Source organism: Macaca mulatta, chromosome X, assembly GCF_049350105.2.
Source record: "Macaca mulatta isolate MMU2019108-1 chromosome X, T2T-MMU8v2.0, whole genome shotgun sequence".
Classification (NCBI taxonomy): domain Eukaryota; kingdom Metazoa; phylum Chordata; class Mammalia; order Primates; family Cercopithecidae; genus Macaca; species Macaca mulatta.
Genome location: NC_133426.1, coordinates 56,063,586 through 56,071,997, shown reverse-complemented (window position 1 = coordinate 56,071,997; position 8,412 = coordinate 56,063,586).

The window sequence follows — 8,412 nt, the reverse complement described above, 5'->3', positions numbered from 1 at the left end:
ACACAGAGCAATGTAATAGAATACAGAACACAAATATGAATCCACATATCTACAGCCAAACTGATTTTTGACAAAGATGCCAAGAACATTCATTGGGGAAAGGACAGTCTTTTCAATAAATGGTGCTGGGAAAATTGGATATCCCTATATGAAAGAACAAAATTAGACCACAAACTCTCACCCTATACAAAAGTCCACTGAAAATGGATCAGAGACCTTAATGTAAAAAACAAAACTATAAAACTACTAGTAGAAAATATAGGGAAAATGCTTGAGGAAATTGTTCTGACAAAATAATTTATGAATAGAATCTTGAAAGCACAGATGAGATGATAAATATGCTAGTTACCCTGATCTGATCACTAAACACCATATGTATCAAAATATTACTAGGTACCCCATAAATATGTATAATTATTATGTGTCAATTAAAAAATAAAATAAATTAAAAATGAAGTATAAGATTTAAAAAGTCCATTTAGTCAAGGGAAACTTCAGTATAAACAAAGCTGGAGGCTTTCCCCATAGGCATCACACTATCTGACAAAAGCAAAAATTTTAAAAATAGTATTATGTCAAACTAATAAGATTTTGCACAGCAAATGAAACAATCAACAAAGTGAAAATACCACCTACATTATGAGATAAAATATTTGCAAATTATTTATCTGACAGGGGGTCAACATCCAGAATATATAAGAAACTCATACATCTTTACAGCAAAAAAGCCAAACAACCCAATTAAAAAGGGGTGAATGGGTGAATGATCTGAACAGACATTTCTCAAAAGAAGACATATAAATGGCGAACAAATATATGAAAAAAAGTTTAGCATCACTAATCATCAAAGAAATGCAAATCAAAACCCAATGAGATATCATTTCACCTCAATTAAGGAGGCTTTGTAAAAAACACAAAAAATAACATATGTTGGCAAGGATGAAGAGAAAAGAAATTCTTATACAATCTTGGTAGGAATTTAAATTAGTACCACTATAATGAACAGTATGAAGTTTTCTCAACAAACTATAAGTAGAACTACTATATGATCCAGTAATCCCATTACTAGGCATTCATTTAAAGGAAATAAAAACAGTATGTCAAAGAGACATCTGTTACCCCATGTTTCTTGCAGTACTATTCACAATAGCCAGGATATGGAATTGACCTAAGTATCTAACAACAGATGGCTACGTAAAGAAAATGTGGTATACATAAACAATGGAATACTATTTGGCAATGAAAAGGAATAAAATCCTGGAATTCTCAGCAACATGGATGGAGCTGGAGGATATTATGTTAAGTAAAATAAACTAGGAACTGAAGGTTGAACCATGTATGTTCTCAGTTATATGTGGAAGGTAAAAAATGGTGATTTCATAAAAGTAAAGAGTAGAACAGAGGATACCAGAGGCTGGGAAGCATATAAGGAATGAGGGATAGGGAGAGATTTCTTAAAGGACATAAAATTATAGCTAGATAAAAGAAATAAGTTCGTGTTCTATCCCACTCTAAGATGACTACAGTTAAAAACAATTTAGTTTTTCAAATAGCCAGAAAGTGGATATTGAATGTTCTCAACACAAACAAATGATAAATGTTTGAGATGATAAATATGCTAGTTACCCTGATCTTATCACTATATGTATCAAAATATTACTATGTATCCCAAAAATATGCATAACTGTGTCAATCACAAAATAAAATAAATTATAAAGTAAAAACTTTAAAAAGCCCAAATAGCCAAGGCAAACTTCAGCAAAAGAACAAAGATGGAGGCACTATCTGATTTCACATTATATTAGAAAGCTACAGTAATTAAATCAGCATGGTATTGGCATAAAAATAGACACATGCACAAAGAAATGGAATAGAAATTCCAGAAATAAACACATGTGTTTTCAGTCAATTGATTTTTGACAAAGGTGCCAATAATATACAATGGGAAAAGGACAGTCTTTTTAATAAATGATGTCGGGTAAACGGAATATCCATATGCTGAAGAATGATATTGGACCTTTATCTCACACTGCACACAAAAATCAACTCACCATGGATTAAAAATTTTTTAAAAAGACCTGAAAATGTAAAAATACTAAAAGAAAACATAGTGGGAAAAACTACAGGAAATTGGTCTGGCAATGATTCTTTGGGTTTAACTCCAAAATCTTAGGCAACACAAACAAAAATAGACAAATCTGATTGTAACAAACAAAAATTATTTTGTAAAGCAAAGGAAACAATGAACAAATATTTGCAAGACAACATCTGATAAAGGTTTGCTATACAAAATATGTAAGGTATTCAATATATAAGGTATTCAAACAAAGGTATTCAAAACATGTAAGGTATTCAAACAAATGACTAGCAAGAAACAACTAATTATTTTAAAACAGACAAAAAATTTGAAACACATTTCTCAAAGAAGGCATAGAAATGGCCAACAGGTACATGAAAAAAATGTTCAGCATTACTAATAATTAGGGAAATGCAAATTAAAACCACAATATAATATAACCTCATGCCTGTGAGGGTGGTTATTATAAAAAAGACAAGTGATAACAAGTGAAGAAAAAGGAACCCTGGTACACTCTTGGTGGGAATGTGAATTATAATATTACAGCCATTATAAAAAACTGTGTGGTGCTTCCTCAAAAAACTAAAAATAGAACTACCATATGATCCAGAAATCCCACTTCTGTGTATATATCCAAAGGATTAAAAACTAGTATGTTGAAGGAATGTCTGCACTCCTGTATTCATTGCATCATTATTCAAAATAACCAGCATATAAAATCAATCTAAGTGCCCATCAAAAAAAAAATGATAAAGAAAATGCAGTATGTATACACAATGGAATAAGAGCACTGAAAAGGAAAAAAATCCTGTCATTTGTGACACCATGGATGAACCTGGAGGACATTACGCTAAGTGAAATATGCCAGCCACAGAAAAAACTACTGAATAATCTCACTTTTATTTTGAATATAAAATAATCTAAGTCATAGAAATATAGAGTAGAATGGTGGCTATCAGAGGTTGGGTTGGGGAATGGGGAGATGTTGCTAAAAAGGTACAGAGTTTAAGTTAGATAGGAAAAATACATGATAAGTATTTGAGGAGATGGATATGTCACTTAGTTCAATCATATTGCATTATATATCTATATCATATGTTCCACATAAATATATAGAATTATTATTTGTTAATTTATCATAAAATTTAAAAACACAAATGGTGGCAAGGACGTGGAGCAATGAAACTCTAATACATTGTTAGTAGGACTATGAAATTTTAAAGCCAGTCTGGAAAACCATTTGGCAGTCGGTAGTAAAGTTGAACATTTATTTAACATAATACCTAGTAATTCCACTCTTAGGTATTTACCCACCCCAAAATACAAACACAAATCTGTCCACAGGAAAATCTGCCTGCAAATGTTTATAAAAGCTTTATTCATAGTCATTAAATATTGGAAACTACTGAAGTGTCCATCTATAGATGAATGGATAAACAAATTGCTATATTCATACAATAGAAAACTACTGAACAACAACAATAATTACTGACAAGCACAACAACACAAAAGAATCTCAAGAAAAATGTTAAAAGAAGCAAGAATCAAAAGGCTACAAACTATATAATTTCACTTATATAACAGTTTATAATGAACAAAACTGTAGTGAAAGAGATCTCATCAGTAGTTGATAAAGGCTGGGAATCAAAGGGAGGAGTTGATTACAAAAGAGCACAAGGGAGCCTTTTCAGGTGACAGAAATGTTCTTTATCTTGATTATCGTGGTGGTTACAGAATTGTATACATTGCCAAATTTCAAAGAACTGTAGACATAAAAAGAATAAATTTTACTAAATATAAATTATACCTCAATAAAAAAATCAAAGACTCGAGGCATATACAACAAAAAACAAACAAAACAAATATTTAATGGCCAGGCATGGTGGCTCATGCCTGTAATCACCAGCACTTTGGGAGGCCAAGGTGAGAGAAGAGAAAAAGAGACCCCCCCATATTGTTTTATACGCAGTACCTGTTTCAAGAAGAAACAAGGAAGCAAAACCAAAGGCAGGCAGCCGGGCGCCAGGCATGGGACCCAAAACCAGACCCAAAACCAGGCCTGGGCCTGCCTGACCTAACCTGATAGTTAAAATTCAACCCATGACCTAGCAACCGATGTTATCCATAGATTCCAGACATTGTATGGAAGGACAGTGTGAAACTTCTCTTTCTGTTCTGTTTCACTCTGATTACCAGTGCATGCAGCCCCTGTCACATATCCCCTAGATTGCTCAAGATATCACGACCCTTTCATGTAAAATCTTTAGTGTTGTGAGCCCTTAAAAGGGACAGAAATTGTCCACTCAGGGAGCTCGGATTTTGAAACATTCATCTGCTGATGCTTCCAGCTGATTAAAGCCACTTCCTTCACTACCTTGGTGTCTGTGGGGTTTTGCCCATGGCTGGTCCTGCTACCTTTCTTGGTTCCCTGACCAGGAAATGAGGTGACTGACAGATGGCTAGGGCAGCCCCTTAGGCAGCTTAGGCCTGCCCCGCGGAGCATCCTTGCAGGGGACTCCGGCCCGCCTGAGCGACGCGATCCAAAGAGTGCTCCCGGGTAGGCAATTATCCTGGTGGAACACCTCACCAGAGCAATGTGTGGCAGGCCCCTGTGGAGGGTCAATGCAGTGGCTGAACACCAGGAAGGAACTGGCACTTGGAGTCCAGACATCTGAAACTTGGTAAGACTAGTCTTTGAAACTTGCCCACTCCATTTGAGTGGAAGCGTGGCCTAATCACCCACAGTGTGTCTGTATCGGCACTTTTGTTCTGGTTTTAACTTGACTTGAATTGCTTGATACTTTGGTTCTGGTTTTGACTTGGCTTAAATTTCTTGATACTCTGATTTTGGTTTGGTATAAATGATAAAGGCGTGTGTGTGCCCTCTTTACCTGTTCTTTGTTTTGTGGTAAGTGTGTGGTGTGACCATGATATTTTGTCTTGAGAAAACATGGGTCAGGCACAAAGTAAGCCCACCCCATTGGGAACTAAGTTAAAGAATTTCAAGAAAGGATTCAAAGAAGACTACGGAGTCACTATGACTCCAGGAAAACTTAGAACTTTGTGTGAAATAGATTGGCCAGAATTAGAGGTAGGCTGGCCATCAGAAGGAAGCCTGGACAGGTCTCTTGTTTCAAAGGTATGTCACAAAGTAACTGGCAAACCAGGACACCCAGATCAGTTCCCATACATAGATTCCTGGTTACAGCTGGTTTTAGACACCCCACAGTGGTTAAGGGGACAGGCAGCAGCAGTACTAGCAGCAAAGGGACAGTTAGTTAAGGAAGGTTCTCGCTTTACCTGCCGAGGGAAGCCAGCCCCTAAAGTTCTGTCTGACCCAGAGCCTGAAGACTCATGGCAGGAGATGGCACCAACAGTGCTCTCCCCTTACCAAGCAGAGAGGCCCCCTACTCCTGAGCCCACAGCCCCTGGACCACCCAGAGTAGACAAGAAAGGAAGTGAAGCTACAGGAGAAACTCCTCCCTTGGTGGCTCGCTTATGGCCCAAGACTGGAATCCAAATGCCCCTGAGAGAGCAGCAATATACTGGGGTAGATGAGGATGGACACATGGTGGAAAGGCGTGCCTTCGTGTATCACCCTTTCACCTCTGCTGACCTCCTCAATTGGAAATATAATACTCCATCTTACACTGAAAAGCCTCAAGCTCTAATTGACTTGCTCCAAACTATTATACAGACTCATAATCCTACTAGGGCTGATTGCCACCAGCTACTCATGTATCTCTTTAACAAAGATGAAAAGCGAAGGGTGCTCCAGGTGGCAACTAAATGGCTAGAAGAGCACATCCCAGCCGATTACCAAAATCCCCAGGAATACATAAGAATTCAGCTGCCAGGAATGGACCCTCAATGGGATCTGAATGAAGGACCAGATATACTGGGGCTCAGATGATACCAGGAGGCATTAGCTGAAGGTCTGAAAAAAGGGGCTCAAAAGGCCACCAATGTAAGTAAAGTTTCTGAAGTCATCCAAGGAAAGGAGGAAAGCCTAGCCCAATTCTATGAAAGACTGTGTGAGGCCTATCGTATGTACACTCTTTTCGATCCGGATAGTCCTGAAAATCTGCGTATGATTAACATGGCCTTAATTAGTCCAAGTGCGGAAGATATCTGAAGGAAATTACAAAAACAGGCTGGTTTTGCAGGAATGAATACCTCACAGTTACTTGAGATAGCTAATCAAGTATTCATAAATAGAGATGCAATAAGCTGCCGAGAAAGCCGTAAGGAGGGCGAATGCCAGGCCAGGCGGAACGCTGATTTGCTGGCTGCGGCAATTAGAGAAATCCCCCCAAAGGGACAGGGAAAGGGGGGTTCTAGGAGGAATGCCCAGTCCAATCGCTCACATCTGCAGCATAACCAATATGCCTACTGTAAAGAAATAGGACATTCGAAAGATAAATGCCTCCAACTAAAAGAGATACAAGGTGATGCGGAGCAAAAGACCACAGAAAAAGATGAAGGGACTTTGTTCAATCTGGCCGAAGGGCTACTAGACTGAAGAGGACCGGGCTCAAATGCCCGGTCAGGAGCCTATGGTCAGGATGACAATAGGGGGCAAGGACATTAAGTTTTTGATAGATACCGGTGCCGAACACTCAGTAGTAACCACCCCGGTGGCCCCCATATCTAAGAAAACCATTAATATAATCAGAGCAACAGGAGTCTCCACCAAGCAGGTTTTCTGCCTATGGCGGACCTGCTCAGTAGGAGGACATAGAGTGACTCATCAATTTCTGTATATGCCTGGACTGCCCCTTGCCTTTGTCAGGGAGAGACTTGCTTAGCAAGCTGAGAGCCACCATTTCCTTTACAAAACAGGGCTCTTTATAGCTGAAGTTACCGGGAACAGGAGTTATCATGGCCCTTACAGTCCCCCGAGAAGAATGGAGGCTTTTTCTAACCGAGCCAGGTCAGGAGATAAAACTGGCTCTAGCGAAGCGATGGCCCCGAGTATGGGCGGAGGACAGTCCTCCAGGGCTGGCGATTAATCAAGTCCCCACACTCATAGAAGTTAAGCCTGGGGCCCAGTCAATCAGACAAAAGCAGTATCTGGTTCCCAGGGAAGCTCTTGAAGGAATACAGGCACATCTTAGACACTTGAAATCTTTTGGAATTATAGTTCCTTGCCAGTCTCCATGGAACACCCCCTCCTACCTGTCCTCAAGCCAGGGACCAAGGACTATCGACACCTACAGGACTTATGCTTGGTTAACCAAGCTACCATGACTCTGCCCCCAACAGTTCCTAACCCTTACACACTGTTAGGATTGTTGCCAGCTGAGGATGGCTTGTTCACTTGCCTGGACCTGAAAGATGCCTTCTTTAGCATCAGCCTAGCTCCTGAGAGCTAAAAGCTGTTTGCCTTTCAGTGGGAAGACCCAGGGTCAGGTGTCAACACAGTATGCTTGAACTCGGCTTCCCCAAGGGTTCAAAAATTCCCCCACCATCTTGGGGAGGTGTTGGCTCGAGACCTCCAGAAGTTTCCTGCTAAAGACCTAGGCTGTGTCTTGCTCCAGTACGTGGACAACCTTCTGCTAGGACACTCCATGGCAGTCGGGTGTGCAAAAGGGATGGATGCCCTACTTCGGCACCTGGAGGACTGTGGCTATAAGGTGTCCAAGAAGAAAGCTCAGATTTGCAGACAGCAGTTATGCTACCTGGGATTCACTATTCAGAAAGGGGAGCACGCAGCCTGGGGTCAGAAAGAAAGCAGGTCATCTGCAGCCTACCGGAACCTAAAACCAGAAGGCAAGTAAGGGAATTTCTAGGAGCTGTGTGGTTTTGCAGATTATAGATTCCAAACTTTGTGGTGCTAGTCAAACCGTTGTACAGGGTTTCAAAGGGGGTCGACCGAGAGCCCTTTGAATGGGGGCCTCTACAACAGCAAGCCTTTTGTAAGTTAAAAGAAAAACTTATGTCAGCCCCAGCTCTGGGACCACCAGATTTGACCAAGCCCTTCACACTCTGTGTTAGAAAGAGAAAAAATGGCAGTCGGAGTTTTAACTCAAACTGTGGGGACCTGGCCAAGACCAGTGGCCTACCTCTCAAAACAGCTAGATGGAGTTTCAAAAGGCTGGCCTCCATGTCTGAGAGCCCTGGCAGCTACAGCCCTGTTAGCACAAGAAGCAGATAAGCTAACTCTTGGGCAAAACTTAAATATAAATCCCCCCATGTGGTGGTAACTTTAATGAACACCAAAGGACACCATTGGCTAACGAATGCTAGATCAACCAAGTACAAAGCTTGTTGTGTGAAAACCCCTGCATAACCATTGAAGTCTGTAACACACTAAATCCTGCCACCTTCCTCCC